This window comes from Myotis daubentonii, chromosome 15 (genome assembly GCF_963259705.1).
Source record: "Myotis daubentonii chromosome 15, mMyoDau2.1, whole genome shotgun sequence".
Lineage (NCBI taxonomy): Eukaryota > Metazoa > Chordata > Mammalia > Chiroptera > Vespertilionidae > Myotis > Myotis daubentonii.
In genome coordinates, this window is record NC_081854.1 from 10,282,955 (window position 1) to 10,300,556 (window position 17,602).

General features: G+C 50.0%; 1 protein-coding gene and 1 long non-coding RNA gene across 2 annotated transcripts in view; one reads left to right on the forward strand and one right to left on the reverse strand.

The window, feature by feature from the left end:
- The window catches only part of ARHGAP35 (Rho GTPase activating protein 35), a 138,367-nt gene extending 131,404 nt beyond the window's left edge, over nt 1-6,963 (reverse strand). The window contains exon 1 of the mRNA XM_059666065.1: nt 6,243-6,963. The gene's annotated coding sequence lies outside the window, so the exon portion shown is untranslated. The remainder of the gene's footprint in view (nt 1-6,242) is intronic.
- The window catches only part of LOC132216699 (uncharacterized), a 207,008-nt gene that overhangs the window by 109,483 nt on the left and 79,923 nt on the right, over nt 1-17,602 (forward strand). The gene's annotated exons all lie outside the window — the stretch shown is intronic.

Sequence of the window (17,602 nt, forward strand, 5' to 3'; positions counted from 1 at the left end):
CGGGGGTCCTCAAACTACGGCCCGCGGGCCACATGCAAATACAAATATTGTATCTGTTCCCCTTTTGTTTTTTTACTTCAAAATGAGATATGTGCAGTGTGCATAGGAATTTGTTCATAGTTTTTTTTTTCAAACTATAGTCCGGCCCTCCAACGGTCTGAGGGACAGTGAACTGGCCCCCTGTTTAAAAAGTTTGAGGACCCCTGATTTAAATAAAGGAAGATGAAGGAGATAGGCAAGTGTGGCTGTTTTCAACTAAAATAAGTGTTACTTTTTCAGCTTCATGGCTGAAAGTACCTGGTTCTCTGCTAATCTACCAACTTAAGGGTGTTTCTTAATTATCAGAGAAGCAAATAAATGAAAATTAGACTGTTATTAAGTTATTTTCAAGAATTCTTCATAGATGAAGCACTATATCAAAATTTAAATAGAAATAAACTTTCAGGAAGATGAACACGAATGATTTGTTTGCATTTCTTAATGACAGCAATTCAAGTGCTATTCAGACCATTGCTATTTGAGAGCCTACGTTAACAGTGACTCAGCTTGAAAAATTCCATATTGTTTTTTAAAGAGGTATATGGTTTTAGTTATGTAGTTATAGTTAATACAATCTGGATGCCCCTTTTACCCCTAAATTAGAAACTAATTTTCTTGCAAATGGATGAAAGAGAGGCAATGTTTATTTTACATTTGAAAAAGTATACAACGAAGGTAATCCAGTTCATTATACTGCATCCCCAGGAAAGAGCCCCTACCCCCAATTCTGGGTTACAGAACATAATTTGGGAGAGAGGTAGTCAGAGTAACACCAGGAGTCCAGTCCCAGCTCTAATTTGGTATGTGACTCAGAACAAGAATCTACAATCAGCTAGACGGAACAGTACCCTTCAGACTAGGAAATGTGAAGTCCGAAGAGGTGAAGCGATCTGCCCAACATTCCAACTAATTGGGTTAAGCCCAGACCAGAAGGTCTCCCACCGGTATGTCTAGTACTCTTTTAACTATGACAGGAGGCCTGTCCCCATACCCCTTTTGCAAGCCTTCCATTTCCCCACCTGTAAATTAGGAGGTCAGGCCAGGCACTAATTTTCAAATTGTGTTGTTCCAAGCTCAAGGGATTTCTGCTAGTCAACTTCCTCCCACTTCAAGCAGAGCATCTCCAAATTTACCTATTTTATAAAGTGTAGAAAAGGTAATTTAAACAACTGGACTAGATGACCCATAAAATGCCCCACTGACTGGGTAAATTAAGGCAGTTCAGATCACCAGGCGGTGAATGACAATACAGCAGATCACAGGAAGGCCCTGCAAGAGGCCTAACACCTCAGAACCCCACAAACCCAGGATGGAAAAGCAGAGGAGACTAGAGAGGAAAAACCACTCTCACCTTTTCAATCTCCAACTGTACTGACCTCATATGTTTTTCCATCACATACAGACTAACCAAATAAATAAATACCTATGAAGCTGTGGTTTATTTTTTTTTTTAATGTATTTTTATTGATTTCAGAGAGGAAGGGAGAGGGAGAGAGAGAAGCATCAATGATGAGAGAGAATCATTGCTCGACTGCTCCCTGCACGCCCCACACTGGGGATTGAGCCCGCAACCCGGGCATGTGCCCCTGGCCGGAATGGAACCTGGGACCCTTCTGTCTGCAGGCCAACGTTCTATCCACTGAGCCAAACAGGCTAGGGCTAAAGCTGTGGTTTAGTCATCTGTGAAACTCTTACTCCTCCCAGCCTGTTCTTTGCCAAAAGCCACCATCAGGCCCATGGATCTACACGTGGACAACTCCTTCCATGTGTCCGGATCAAAAGGAATGACTATTTCCCCCTGCCTATTGTCTTAAATGTTTCGTGCCAAGAAAAAAAAGGGGAGATATGTAAGGGACGGGAGGGAACATAACCAGAAAAAAGGGTTAAAAAAAAAGAAGAGAACTTTGAGCAGGCCAGTATTGCAAAGATATTCTAGGCAGGGCAAAAGCCCTTGAAGACATGCCACTAGGTTGAAAACAGTCGTCTACCACCATCTCCTGCTCCACATCCTACCCCCACCTGGCACATTCACTGTTCCAGAAGGTCAAGGCTACCACCTCGGATTTCTGTAGCACCCAATTCCATCATGAGAGCAAATGTTGATACTGGGGTAGAGCCTCTGCTACCATCAGAGAAATCTGACAGTCTTTGGGACATCAGTTACCAGTGAGGAAGAAAAATCAGCTCTTTGTTCTTCTGTCTCCGCTCTTCCTATTATGTAAACTTGGGCTTTGGGCATGCAGAAATTTTCTATCCTGCCAGTGGTGCTAAAACCCTGGAACACAGAGCAGTACTGCACACACAGTTGTTTGTATTCTTAATTAGCTGCCATTTCCACATTAAGATTTTTAAAAATCTATTTATACCACCCAGCCGGTGTGGCTGAGCAGTTGAGCAATGACTTAGAACCAAGAGGTCACGGGTTCGATTCCCGGTCAGGGCACATGCCCTGGTTTTGGGCTTGATCCCCAGTGTGGGTGTGCAGGAGGCAGCTGATCGATGATGTTTCTTTCTCATGGAAGTTTCTATCTCTCTATCCCTCTCCCTTCTTCTCCAAAACACACACACACACACACACAAAACACACAACTATTTATACCAACATGGGGACCATAAAATTCAGAGAATTAATCATAATTCACAAGGCCAAAATTCAGAAATTAACAGAAACCAAGGGAAATGAATCAAAATTCTCAAGTCAATAATGGTGAAGATACATGCCATACATAATTAAAATTACCAGCCTCTGCTTGTCAGAAAATTTAAAGTTCTAAGAAGTTAGAAGCTAAAAGAGCCATATGGATCTACTACCCAGCCAGCCCTGCCCATTGTCTTACATACAAATGCCCTAACATGTGATGAGTCAGTCGGTCAATGGTCCAATTTTGTAGATGACAGTCAATGTTTTTTTATTTCAAATGTGTTCACATAAAACTATTTTTAAATAAGTGCTGAAGTAAATAAAGTTTGATCATAACTCAGTTAAGAAATAGAGTCCTTCCAGTAAATGTTCCTTCACAGCTGGATGGATGCTTTAATATGCAATTGCCCTAGGCCAATTCCTAAGGGGGGAAATCAGGCTTTTGATTTACTTAAGAAGTAAAATAAATAAACCTAGGACATGCAAAAGGTTCCCTCTCCTAAGTTAAGGAAGGAAAATAGTTGGATGGCTTTTCTGTAAAAACCACCTCTTCCTCTGAATGAATTTCCTAAACCCCACCCCCAACATAAGATCACTGAAGAAAACAGCTCAAGGAAAGGTGGCTAAGCTACATTTCCCAGGTAATAAGACCAAAAATCCAACCAAATCAGCCAGTTTCTGGCACCGCTTTCTCACTATCAAATCAGGTCCCTTAAAAGGCTTGGGGCATGTCAGGCCCACCCATATAACCCTGTACAGCAGTGAGCCCCTTCCCCCCACAATCCAGCATGAATCTGCCCGGAGGCATTCAACTCCTGTGGGTGGAAGTGCCTGCAATACCAGAGGGCAGAAATCTGAGTGACACTTGGCACTCTCTTTCAACAAACAACCGCAAAGAGCTTTCCAAACCCAGGCCCTCACTATTTTCAAGACCAGGAAGTTGAAGCCTTCCTGGGGCAGAGGTAAAAAAGAAATAAGCCCACTCTCCCCTCCCCCTCCCACAAGTTACACTGCAAACCAGAGGCCACGAGAGAAGGCGCGACTCCTGTGCAGACCCAGAGCAGTAAATGCTAAGTGTGTCCACAACCCCTGGTTAGATTGGGGAGAACTTGAGAACCGGCATTTCCCCAGACAGGGGTAAAACAAAAATATGACTTGTCAGCTGCATAACAAAACAAAACAAAAAGCACACTTCTAAGTTCTCCCAAAGGGTGCTGGCTTGGAGGTAGAAGGGGGAGAGAGTACAACTGTCTCTTTACAAAAGCTCAGAGAAGGGGGGGGGGGGGGGGACAGAACCAAGACCTGTGAGCAGCTGCACTCTCCTTTCTGAAGGACGCAAAGCAGCAAAGCCCAGGGAACTGAAGGGACAAGGGATCAAAATGGGGGAGGAAAAGAAAATGGGGCGCTGGAAAGAGATCTGCCCCCCACCACAACTAACCTTGGTAACAGGGGATGGGGAGATGGGGGGACACTCCCAGACTCCAGAGAACAGTGACCAATCAACCAGCACCCACCTATGTACCCAGATCTCACAGGATTCCTCAGGATAAAACCCGCAGGATCAGGGAGCAGAGGGAATGTGCAGTCTAAATCAGAGCCTAGAGAACCCTAGATCCAACCCAGCCCCTTCCTCTCCAACGCTGAGCATGGAAACTAGAGGAAGACATGCCTGAAGAGGGGGAGCACTCAATGGGGAATGGGTGGGGCCCGGGAGGGGAGCTAGGAGAAGCAAGTCTGGTAACTTAATGGGAAGAGCCTGGCAGGATACTAGGGGACAGAAAAGGTAAGGGAGGAAAGAAATCAATGAGGAACAAAATGGGGAAAGGGGTTTCAAAGGGAGGGAGAATCCATCCAAAAACTCAGGAGGCTCCAAGAGGGGATTCTGGGGGTGGGGAGGCAGGCGATGATAGGAAGGAATGCTTGAAAAAACAGCTCTAATACTGGGCAGAATTCGGGGAAGGAAGGCTCAAAAAGAAGGTATGAGGCAGGGCAACGTGGGGAGGGCAAATACCAGAGAGGAGAGAGTGGAGGTTGAGAGCTGAATCAAGATGGTGGGGGGAGAGAAGGTGAGGCGGTCATCTCAGAACTGAGAAGCCGCAGAGGTGGAGGCGGCTAGGAGAGGCCCGGGGTTCAAGAGGACCACTCCAAGCAGGGACAGCCCTAGGGAAAGTTGAAACGGGTCCAGAAACATAGGTGAGCGAGTGGACAGCTCCGAGGAGGCAGAGCTGGAAGACATTGGAGAGGATGGGGCAGCGATGAACAAATGGAAGAGCAGGTGCAAAAAGGACTTGGGGGCAGGTGGATGAAGGACGGGAAGGGGAGGGGGTGATGGGTCAGAGAGAAGTTATCGGTGGTTTAATGAGGTAAAGGGCCAAAATGGAGACGAGAGGACTTGGAGCAATAAAAGAAGAGGAAAGAACTGAAGGCGAGACAGGTCAAAGACAGGGGTGGCGGCAAATGAATGGAACGGCTCAAGAATGGCAAAGAGGAGGTGGGAAGAGAAAACCCTCAAGAACCCTGGGGCAGACTGAGTCCTGGGGCAGCACCGAGGCTGCGGAGAGCTGGGCCAGGGAGAGACGGGCTGGGCTGGGGAGAGTCGGCAGAGACGTGCATGGCAGAAACCAGAGCTCTGCAGAGTCAGAGCTGGGGAGGAGGCTGCTTCAAGAAAGGCAGGGTCAGTCGGAAAGCAAGCAGGTTAGGGGCACAGCAAGAGCTGGAATTGGGCAAGGGGTAGAAGAACCGGGGGGCAGGCAGGTCTGGAAGAGAGGGAAGGGTCTGAATGACAAAAAAAAAAGAAGAAGAAAAATGGGAGGAGAGGAAGGGGACAGCATGAGGGAGCCGGGGCCAGAGCTGAGGTGTGGAAGGTCACAGAGCCAGGGGCACCCCCGGGGAGCAGCAGGTGCTGCGAGTGGGCAGCGGGGCCCAGGACGGAGGTGAGATCAAGCCCAAGGAGAGGCCCCGGGGACGGCAGGGCCAGACGAACGGGGTCTCGGATGGCTCCCCGAGGAGGTGGGGCCGCGGGTCCTAGAGGGACAGCTCCTGGGGAGGCAACCGACCCCGCGAGGAGGGGAAGAGCAGGCAGGTCAGCGAGGAGGGCGGGAGGGAGCGGGGTCGGAGGAGAGGCAGGGAGGTCACGGATGTCCAAGCGGGGGGTCCAGAATGGAGGGGCGCAGAAGGGTGACTGCGGAAGGGGGGGTCCCACGAGCACTGCAGAGTCCAGGAGGGGCCAAGGCGGGAGGGGCGGGGGGTGCGGAACGGGGAGGAGAGTGTGGGGAGGGGGTGGCGAGGCAGATGCCGAGATCCCGGGCGGAGGGCGGAGGCGGACTCGGGGCCGGCGGTCAGGGGCACGTCCGCAGGGCCGGCGGGCGCCGCGGGCCGGGCCCCGGCACGAAGCGGCGGGGCCGGCGGGGCCCGGGGCGCTGGGGGGGCCGCTCCCTCCCCTCCCCCTCCAGATCCTCCATTGTTCGCGGGCTTCGGGCCCCGCGGTCCCCGCCTCCCCCAGGACCCCGCAGCGGGGCGGCGCCCGGCCTCGCCGCCGGGGCCCACGAGCTCGCGCACTCACCAGCGGGGCGCCCTCAGCGCGTCCCCGGCCTCCGGGATCCCGGCTGTGTCGACGGCGGCCCCGGCGCCATGTTCTGCTGCTGCTCCTCGTCTAGCGGCGGCTCCGGCGGCGGCGGCGGCTCCGGCGGCGGGGGGCCGGGCGGACCCTCCCTCGCGGACTCCCTCCTCCGCCTCCTGCAGCTCCCGCCGCGGCGCGGCTCTCCCTCGGGGCCGGGGGGGCGGGGAGGGGAAGGGGGAGGGGCGGGAACCAGGGGGAGGGCGGACCGGCCTCGCTCGCTCGCTCCTTCCCTCCCTCCTTCGCAATGGCGGCGGCGGCGGCACCTCTTTCCTGCGGCCACCGCTCCCTCGCGCGCGCCCCCCTCGCTACTGCGCGTGCGTGGCGCCGGGACCGTTGCAGGATAACGGCCCCTGGGAGCGCGCCGCGGGGGGCACAGCCGGCGCGGAGTAGGGTGAGAGGCGGGGGCGCGTGCACCCCCGAGGGGTCCCTGCCGCCGTCGCGGCCTGGCGCTGGGAACGGCCGCGGCGGAGGGCGCAGTGCGCGTGCGCCCCAGCAAAATGCCGCTACTGCAGTGACTGCGGCGCGCGAGACGGAGCGCGAGGCGCCCCGCGGCCGGGCAGCGTGGGGTGGGCCAGTGCGCGTGCGCGGCCGGGGCTGCGGGCCGCCGCAGCTGCAGGCGCGAGGCGGAGGGAGTGGCCGGCGGGAGGTGCGCGCCTCAGATGCAGTCGATCCCCCCCCTCCTCGCGCCGGCTCCGGGAGAAAGCTGGAGGGAGGCACGGCCCGTCCTGCGTGGGCGGGGGCGATTCCGCTCGCGCGGGACCTGGCCAGCCAATGAGAGGCCAGGGGAGGTGGGTTTGCCGCGCGAGCTGCAGCTCCCGGGGTAACCGAGGAGGAGAGAGGGGAAGACGTAACGTGGGGCGGTGAGGAGGGGCTAAGGAGGGGGGAGCGCACCCAGCCGAGACGTTGACTGGGGAGCACGAGGAGGGGTTGGCCCGCCTCAGCCCAACCGAGCCTCGCCATTGGTCGTCGCTGGCGAGGGGGCGGGGCTGGGGAGCGCGTGCTCTTTCCCCGGCGGTGAAGGCAATCTGCAGACAACGCTCGCATCCAGGCTACTGGTCTGGCTTCTCTGGTCTCCAGAAAGCCGGGAGGGGAGCCCTGGCTTTCCGGTCAGCATTGCACAGATGACTGCAAAGCAACTGTCAGCGTGGGCGAGCGGAGGGGAAATAGTAGTGACGGCAAGCTGCCCGCCGTAACACTGGAGTTCCTCCGAACTGAGGAGGGGTTCCTCCGGGTCCCCCCCCCTCCCCCCGGAAATACGGATCACGGACGATGAGCGTTCCGGGCGCCGAGTCAGTATTTATGGAATGCACGAAGAAAGGCTGAGCTTCCTATTGCGCGTTGCGTTTCTCTCCGCAGTCTCTTCATCTATAAAATGGAATAATAATCTTACCGTCCTCGTAGAGTCGTGAGAATTGAGTTATAGTTGAAAAGCGCTGAAAATCATGCCTGGCTCTATAAGCGATGATAAAATTACATGCGCTCAAGTTTTAAAACACCCCATCGAATGAAAGAGTTCTGGCCCGGCCCGGTGTGGCTCAGTTGGTTGAGCATCCTCTCATGAAGCAGGAGGTTGCCATAAGTTCGATAAATAAAAACATTTAAATAAAAGTTTTCTGATTGCTGACCAGAGTTGTTTCCATGACCCCTTTTTTAAAAAAAAAAAAAAAGAAAATGAGCACTTAAAATATTTGTATTCATTTCAGAGAGGAAGGGAGAGAGAGAGTCAGAAACATCATTGATGAGAGAATCATGGATTGGCTGCCTCCTGCACACCCCACACTGAGGAGCAGCACAACCTGGGCATGTGCCCTGACTGGGAATCATGACCTGGTTCATAGGGCAATGCTCAACCACTGAGCCATGCCATCCGGGCAAAAATTTTGCACTTTTAATGCATGAAATCTCATTCTTAGATGTTAGTGACCTTTTTTTTGAAGTTTGTCTTAAGCACTGGGAGCCAACCAAGTGCATGGGCGGGCGAGATTTTCTTTAGGCTACTACTGCCAACCCTGGCTTGTAAGTGATTTTGAAATTGCTTGAGGGAACACCAGAAGGAATGGAGGAAGGGGGCACCAGATTCCCCTCTCTCCAATTAATGTCTTTGTAACTCCAATGCAGTGTTCCAGTTTTTTCTAACCTTGGGAAATTTGTGAACTGGCAGCACCTAGAGAAGAGAGAAGACTAGGTTCATTCACTGAACCTAGATACCCCCCCCTTTTTTTTAGAATATATTTTTCTTGATTTCAGAGAGGAAAGGAAATGGAGAGAGGAAAACATCAATAATGAGAATCATTGATCGGCTGCCTCCTGCATGCCTTCTACTGGGGTTCAAGCCTACAACCCGGGCATGTGCCCTGATGGTGAATCCAACTGTGACCTCCTGGTTCACAGGTTGATGCTGAACCACTGAGCTACCCCAGCCAGGCCCCTCCCCCTTTTTAAGCCCATCAACTCCTTATCCTTCAAGTCTCAAGTTGAAGTCACTTCCTCAGGGTGGCCTCCCATATTTGTCCTGACCCATCATTCTTTGATAAAAATGGGCACTTTATGCTAGGCAACATTCTGAAGCACTTTACTCAAAAGGTGTTGTGGAGGATCAAGTGAGTTAATTCATGTTTAGACTATAGTTATTATTCTACTAAACTATGGCACAGAGAGGTTACAAAGCTAGTAAGTGGCAGATTTGCGATTCAAACCCAGACAAGTGGATAGATTACTCTCGTCATTCTTTTCTTTTTTTAAAATATATTTTTATTGGTTTCAGAGAGGAAGGGAGAGGGAGAGAGAGAAACATCAATGATGAGAGAGAATCATTGATTAGCTGCCTCCTGCACGCCCCCTACTGGGGATCGAGCCTGCAACCCACGCATGTGCCCTTGACCGGAATCGAACCCGGACCCAGCAGTCCACAGGCCTATGCTCTCTCCACTGAGCCAAACCAGCAAGGGCACTCTGGTCATTCTTCATAGCACTCAATCAGAGTTTGAAGTTCTGTATTGGTATCACCATTTTATGTGTGAGCCCTTTGACGTCAGGGACTCTGGCTAGTTCCTCCATCTGGCAAATAATCCACAATAAATATTTGTTCATTAATAAATAAAAGAATTCAATGTTAAACAAAGGAGATGATGACAGGCTCTGGGGAAATGCATGGTAGCTAAAAAGATACAGTCCTTGTCCCATGCCTAACTCCTACCCCTCTTTCAGATGCTAGCTCATGCCTAACTCCTACCCCTCTTTCAGATGCTAGCTCAGATGTCCCCTCTTCCAGGAGGCCCTCCCTGACCTGCCAGGCTGGGTCAGACTGCCCGTCTTGATTCCCACAAACAGCTCCTCCGGGCCCTTCACCCAAACCCTGACCACCCTGGATTGTCCATGTCTGGTGATGGTCTTTCTCTCCCACCAGACTGTGAGCCCGGTGAGGAAAGGGCTGGGACTCTCGGTCACCGCTGATGTCCCCAGTATAAATCCAGGCATAAGGCAGGGGATCGGGCAGGGTTTCCCTGGATGACCTAACAGAACCATCAAGGAAAGTCCTCCCAGCTCTGCAATTCTTTCCCGTGCTAAAGAGGGCGGGTGTCAGCTGAGCAAGCCAACCACAGGAAGCAGGCGACCCTGGGGCAGCCGCCCTGTACTCCACCGCTAGCCTCCACTCCAGGATAAATAGCCCAGTAAACAATTATTCGACAGAAAGAAGTTCCGACTGCCGGCCTGGGCCGCTGTCAAGATTTGGGGCCCTGCCCTGGAGGCCCCAACGACTGGGACCCAAAAGCCAGAGTAGGTACAAGGCGGGGCCTGGGAGTCCGGACCAGCACGGGAGAGACGTACAGGCGGAAAAAGCCACAAAAGAATTTTGCAAAGAGGCTGGAGGTGCGGGAGCATAGTCTCTCTCCATTTCTCAGAATCTGAGGAATCAGAGAGGGTGGGGACCAAGTTTGCACTCGACCGAGGCGTCGGTGTGCTCACAGCGCCACCTACCAGCTGCGCTGCGGAGCTGCAGCTCGCTGATGCTGCGGGAGACGCAGAGCGGTGCAGTCTTCCGCCATTGGCCAGAAGGCCAGCCAATCACGGGGGAGGAATGGGAGGCGGGGATGCTCGGGCTCCCTGCATTATCTCAGCGCCTTAGGACCAGTGTAGTGGGCACGCGCTGGTAGATGATGCAAGAATTGATAATGAGCCTCTCAATTTCTATAAACTTTAAGTATCGGCCCTGCCCGCTGTGGCCCAGTTGCTTGAGCCTCGTCCCATGCACCAAAAGGTCGCAGGTTTGATTCTCCGCCAGGGCACATGCCCTTGGTTGCAGGATCCATCCCCAGTAGGGGGCGTGTAGGAGGCAGCCATCGATGTTTCTCTTTCCCTCTCTCAAATCAATAAAAAAACATTTTTTTTAAAAATTGACTCGTCCTGGTCGGGTATCTCAATTGTTAGAGCGTCATCTTGATATGGCAATGTTGCGGATTCCATCCCTGGTGAGGGCACATCACATACAAGAATCAACCAATGAATATATCAATAAATGGAACAACAAATCTCTCACATCAACACTAATAAAAGAGAAAAATGGTAATTGGCATACGATCTACCCTTTTCATTGGCTAATCAGGGCTATATGCAAATTAACTGCCAACTAAGATTGGCAGTTAACTGCCAACAAGATGGCGGTTAATTTGCATATGTAGGCACAATGCAGGGAGGCGAAAGGGAAAGCAGGAAGAAGCCCCCTGCCACTGACAGTGACGGGAAACCCAGGGGGGAGCTAAGAACTGGGGGGCAGGGCAAAGGCGGCCCTGGGGCCGCCTTTGCCCTGCCCCCCAGCCAAGATGGGAGAATCAGGCGCCTTTGCCGCCCTGGCCAGTGATAGCAGGAAGTAGGGGTGGAGCCAGCGATGGGAGCTGGGCACGGTTGAAGCTGGCAGTCCCAGGAGCTAGGGGTCCCTTGCCTGGGCCTAAAGCGGAGCCCACGATCGTGGGGCCGCTGCCCGGGCTGGACGCCTCAGCCAGAGGCGTCAGGCCTGGGCAAGGGGCCGATCCTGCGATTGGAGGGTGATGGGGGTCAACGCCTGAGGGCTCCCAGTATGTGAGAGGGGACAGGCTGGGCTGAGGGACACTCCCCACACACACACCCAGTGCTCGAATTTCGTGCACCGGGCCCCTAGTGAATAAATAAAAATGTTTTTAAATTGAAATATAACATGCATACTGACAAGTGCCCAAATCAACTATTCACAAAGAGAACACATGCCTATAACCAGCACCCAGATTAAGGAACAATATGACAGCCCTAGCTGGTTTGGCTCAGTGGATAGAGCATTGGCCTGTGGACTAAAGGGTCCCAGGTTCAATTCCGGCCAAGGACACATGCCTGAGTTGTGGGCTTGATCCCCCCAGTAGCAGGAGGCAGCCAATCAATGAGTTTCTCTCATCATCGATGTTTCTATCTCCCTTCCTCTCTGAAATCAATAAAAATATTTTTTAAAAAAGAAACAATATGACAAATGTTCAGAAGCTCTCCCCGCACCTTGTTCCTTTCCAGTCACTCCCTTCTTCCCAAGAAGGAAAATCACTTTCCTGATTTCTATGACCGTAGATTAGTTTCCCCTGTTTTTACACTTTATATAAATGCAATTGTACACACAGTGGCCTCTTTCGACCAACATTTTTTGTTAGATTCATCCATATTACTGTGTGCAGATGGAGATCATTCACTCTCAATGCTGTGTAGTATTCTCCAGTGTGCATGAACCACAATGCGTTTATCCATTCTACGGCTGGTGAGCATCTGGGTAGAGTCCACATTTTAGCTATTATGGGTAGTGCTGCTATGAGCAGCCTAGAACATGTCTTTTGATAAACATACGCAATCATTTCTGTTAGGTATGGATCTCAGAGTGGAATTCCTGGTCACCGAGTGGCCATGTGTCCTTCCCTTTCTTTCACCAGTTTCCCAAAGTGAATATATCAATTTACATCCCTGGAGTCATGCATTAGAATTTCCCTAAACACTTGATATTGTCTGTATTTTTATTTTTAAATATATTTTATTGATTTTTTACAGAGAGGAAGGGAGAGGGATAGAGAGTTAGAAACATCGATGAGAGAGAAACATCAATCAGCTGCCTCCTGCACATTTCCCACTGGCGATGTGCCCGCAACCGAGGTACATGCCCTTGACCGGAATCGAACCCGGGACCTTTCAGTCCGCAGGCTGAAGCTCTATCCACTGAGCCAAACCGGTTAGAGCTGTATTTTTATTTTTTAAAAGACTTTAAAATTGATTTTTAGAGAGAAAGGAAGAGAGAGGGAGAGAGAGACAGACAGACAGACATCGATGTGAGAGTGAAACATCCATCTGCTGTGAGGGATCAAACCTGCAATCTGGGCATGTGCCCTGGCTGGGAATCAAACCTGCAAAGTTTTGGTGCCTGGGACACCCAATCACACCGGCCAAGGCAGCACCTTTTCATATCTAGATAGATAGATGATAGATAGATAGATAGGTGATAGATATAGATCTATATATATGCCATTTGAATAGCATTTTGTGGTGCTGTTCAAATCTTTTTCCCATTTTTCTATTGTTATATATTCATTTTTTTCTTTTCTTTTTTCTTTTCTTTTTACTTTAATATTTTTCCTTGTTTAATTTTTTTCATTGTTAATCCTCACCTAAGGACACTTTTTCCATTGTTTTTACAGAGAGAGTGGAAGGGAATAAAGGAGGGAGGGAGAGGCAGAGAGAGAGAGAGAGAAACATCAATGTGAGAGGGACACATCGACTGGCTGCCTCCCACATGCGCCCTGATGGGGGCTGGGAGTGAACCTGCAACCTAGGTACATGCCCTTGACCAGGAACCAAACCAGAACCTTTGGTGTGATGCTCTAACCACTGAGCACACCAGCCAGGGCAATTAAATTCTTTTTAAAAAAATTTTTTATTGCTTTCAGGGAGGAAGGGAGAGGAGAGAGAGAAAGACACATCCCTGGTAAGAGAGAATCATTGATCGGCTGCTTCCTGCACGCTCCCTCCCTACTGTGGACTGAGCCCACAACCTGGCCATGCACCCTGACCGGAATTGATCCAGGATCTTATGGTTCATAGGTCCACGCTCAACCACTGGGCCACACTGGCAGGGCTAAATTATTTTCAGTTATACAGTAGTGCATAAATTGCCCTAGCTGGTGTTGCTCAGTGGATAGAGTGTTGGCCTGCGGACTGAAGGGTCCCGGGTTTGATTCTGGTCAAGGGTTGCAGTCAGGGTTCAATTCCTGGTCATGGCACACACAGGGGTTGTGGGCTGGATCCCCAGTGTGGGGCATGCGGGAGGCAGCCGATCAATGATTCTCCCTCATCATTGATGTTTCTATCTCTCTCTCCCTCTCTCTTCCTCTCTGATCAATAAATAAATTTATACATATCTATAATAATAAAAGCATAATATGCTAATTAGACCAGACGTCCTTCCAGACGACCTTCCAGATGAAGCCAGGGCTGCAAGGGGAGCTGGGGTCCCAGGTGCTGGAGGGAAGCCCAGGGCCTGGATGCCAGAGGGAAGTCAGTGCTGGCAGCCGGGGGAAGGAAGGCCTACTCTTGCCCGAATTTCGTGCACCGGGACTCTAAAATATATATATATATATATATATATATATATATATATATATATATATATATATATATATATATATATATAAAGATGCAGTCTCTTTGGACAACTCAAGCCCGTACCACTTGCCTCTCCAGAAGTGTGCTTTCTTCCAGATCTCTCTATACGCTTACATGAATGCAGCATAGTATAGTGGCAAGAGGCACCATATCTGCAGGCAGAATGCCTGGACTAGAATCTCAGCTCCACCATTTATTTACAAGCTGTGTGACCTTGGGCTAGTTACTCAACTTCTCTGTACCTCAATTCCCTCATCTGTAAAATGGGGTTGATAATATTGGTACTGCCTTATAGAGTTGTGGGGTTTTTTTTAAACATTTTTATTGACTTCAGAGAGGAAGGGAGAGAGAGATAGAAATATCAATGATGAGAGAGAATCATTGATCAGCTGCCTCCTGCACGCCCCCTACTGGGGATCGAGCCCACACCCAGGCATGTGCCCTGACTGAGAAACTGTGATCTCCTGGTTCATAGGTCCACGCTCAGCCACTGAGCCACACTGGCCAGGCTAAAGTTGTTTTGAGGTTTCAGTGAATGACTTGCTTAGAATCATGTCTGTAACATAGTAAGCACTGTATTGGTGATAGCTACTACTGAGTTGTGCGGGTTTTTGTTTAACATAAATTGTGTAACATTGTTTATTGTGTTGAAATGTAAATAACATAAAATTTACTATTTTAACCACGTTTAGGGGTACAATTCAGTGGCATTCAGTACATTCACAATGTTGTTCAACCGTTACCACTGTCCATTTTCAGAACTTTTTAACGAGACCAAACTGAAACTGTATCCATGAAACAGGAACTCCCTAAAAGCCTCCCTCCCATGCCCCAGCCCCTGATAACCTGTGTTCTAGTTTCTGATCCTATAAATTTACCTGTTCTAGGTCCCTCCTATACACGAAATCATATAAATCCCTTTAGCCCACAGGCCAATGCTCTATCCGTGATCCAGTCTTTATACAGTTGGCTGTAGTGTCTCCGGAGGCAGGAAGCTGTCCTTGTGTGTCTATCTTATTACACTTAGCATGTAGTTTCCAAAGTCCAGCCTGGCAGGTGTGGCTCAGTTCTTTGGAACTTTGTCCGATACTAAAAGGTTGCAGGTTTGATTCCCAGTCAGGGAACATACCTAGGTTGTCTGTTCAAGGTTCAATCCCTAGTTGGGATGCATATGGGAGACAGCCAATGGATGTTTCTCTCTACATTGATGTTTCTCCCTCCTTCCCTCTCCCTCTCTTTCTCTCTCTCTCAAGTACACACACACACACACACACACACACACACAGTTCATCCATGTAGTAGCATGTATCAGAACTTCATTGCTGCATGACTGGTGTGGCTCAGCGATTGAGCATCGACCTATGAACCAGGAGGTCACCGTTCGATTCCCGGTCAGGGCACATGCCCGGGTTGTGGGCTCAGTCCCCAGTGTGGGGGGTGCAGATGGCAGCCAACCAATGATTCTCTCTCATCATTGATGTTTCTATCTCTATCTCTCTCTCCGTCTCTGAAATCAATAAACATATACTTTAAAAAAAAACTTCATTGCTTTTTAAGGTTGAATAATATTCTCTTGTATGTATATACTACATCTTGTTTATCCATTCCGCTTTTAGGGGTCACCACAACATGAGGAACTGTATGAAAGGGTCGCGGCATTAGGAAGGTTGAGAACCACTGCTAAGCACCTGCGGTTGCCCGCCTCCAGGGTGAACCACAGTGATTCACTCCTGGTGCTCGTGTCCCCTCCTGCGTTAGAGCTGATCTGTGTGCCAGTAAGACACTGTGGAAATGACGAAGGGTGACTTCTGAGCCAAGGTCAGAGAAGCCATTGCAGCGTCTGCCTTGCCCTGTCTTGGAGCCTTCACTCTGGGGGGGAACAGCTGCCACGTGGGGACACTCATGTCCTTGAGGGGAGGTCTCCCTTGTGGGGAACTGAGGCCTTCAATAGCCAGCAGTAAGCAGCCAACCCCACGAGTGAGCCACCTCATGAGAGCCCCCAAGCTAGAACCACCCAGGAAAGCTGCTCCCCAACTTCTGACCCACAGAAACTGTGTGAGATACAAAATGGCAACTGTTGCTGCCTAAGTAACTTTTTTATTTGCATAATGTCATTTAATTTCCCCCGAAGGCTGCCTGGGTGGGGACAGTGTCTGTTTTCCTGCTTCCTGTTCGTTCCTTCGTTCATTCATTCATTCATTCAGAAAAATGTTTCTTGAATACTAGACTGGTGGCAGCACTAAGCTAAACACTGGAGATCAGGGCTGGGACTAAGGCGAAGCAAGCAAGGTGCCCAGAGATTGAACTTCAAGGAGGCGCTCACTTTCAGCTCGTGCGAGGGCTGGGTCAGCACCTAAGTGGGAGTGTCTTTTAAAAGTTTCCACCCTGAACACTTGCTTACTTTATCCTGGTCCCAAATCTGTTGGAGACTGCATAGTGCACAGGACAGAAATGATCACTGACCTCTTTTTTAAAAAATATTTTTTAATTGATTTCAGAGAGGAAGGGGGGAGAGAGAGAGAGAGAGAGAGAGAGAGAGAGAGAGAGAGAGAGAGAGGGAGAGAGAGAGAGAGAGAGAGGGAGAGAGAGAGAAACATCGAAGATGAGAGAGAATCATTGATTGGCTGCCTCCTGCACGCCCCCTACTGGGGATGGAGCTCACAACCTGGCATGTATGTGCCCTGACCTCCTGATTCATAGATTAACACTCAACCACTGAGCGACACCGGCCCGGCATCACTGGCCTCTTTTTGCCTTGGTGATTAATTCAATAGTTTTGTGTTGGTTCTTCTGCCAATACTACACTTTAAATTTACAGTGTTCTAGGATATGCTTTGTTTTTATCAGGGCAAGTCTCCCTTCAGTATCAACAGTAATACCTTTGTGAGTGCCATCATCTTCTAGGTAAGGTAGATACAGTTAACAGACAGCCTCCCTACCCTCAAAGCTTACCACCTAATGAGTGATCCACACACGCACCAAATAAAGTCACTGAGAGTTGTAATAAAGAAAAAAGTTGTAATAAAGGCTATTAAAAAATCAAACTAGCCCTAACCGGTTTGGCTCAGTGGATAGAGCATTGGCCTGCGGACTGAAAGGTCCCAGGTTCGATTCCTGCCAAGGGCATGTACCTTGGTTGCGGGCACATCCCCAGTAGGGGGTGTGCAGGAGGCCGCTGATGGATGTTTCTCTCGCATCAATGTTTCTCTCTATCCCTCTCCCTTCCTCTCTGTAAAAAATCAATAAAATATATTAAGCTCTGGTGAAAAAAAAAAATCGAACTAACTACTTACCTACATAATTTGGGGGATATGAGAGAGGAACCTTTATATGTAGGGCCTCTAAACAGGTCTGTGGAGGTGGTGTTTAAACCAAAGGGAGAAAAGAAGCCAGTCTCCCCTTGGCCGGTTTTCCTCATTCCGCGGAGCATTGTCCCATGGGCAGAGAGGTAGGTCATCAGTTCTATTCCTGGCGGCTCCATCCCCAGTAGGGGGCGATGGATGTTTTTCTCTTTCTAAAATAAATAAAAACACATTTTAAAAAAGAAAAGAAGCCAGCCTTAGAATGAATGGGGGGAAGGCCTTCCAAAAGGCACGAGGGAAAGCCCTTGGCCTATTTGTGTAGCTTAAAGAAGACAGGTACCT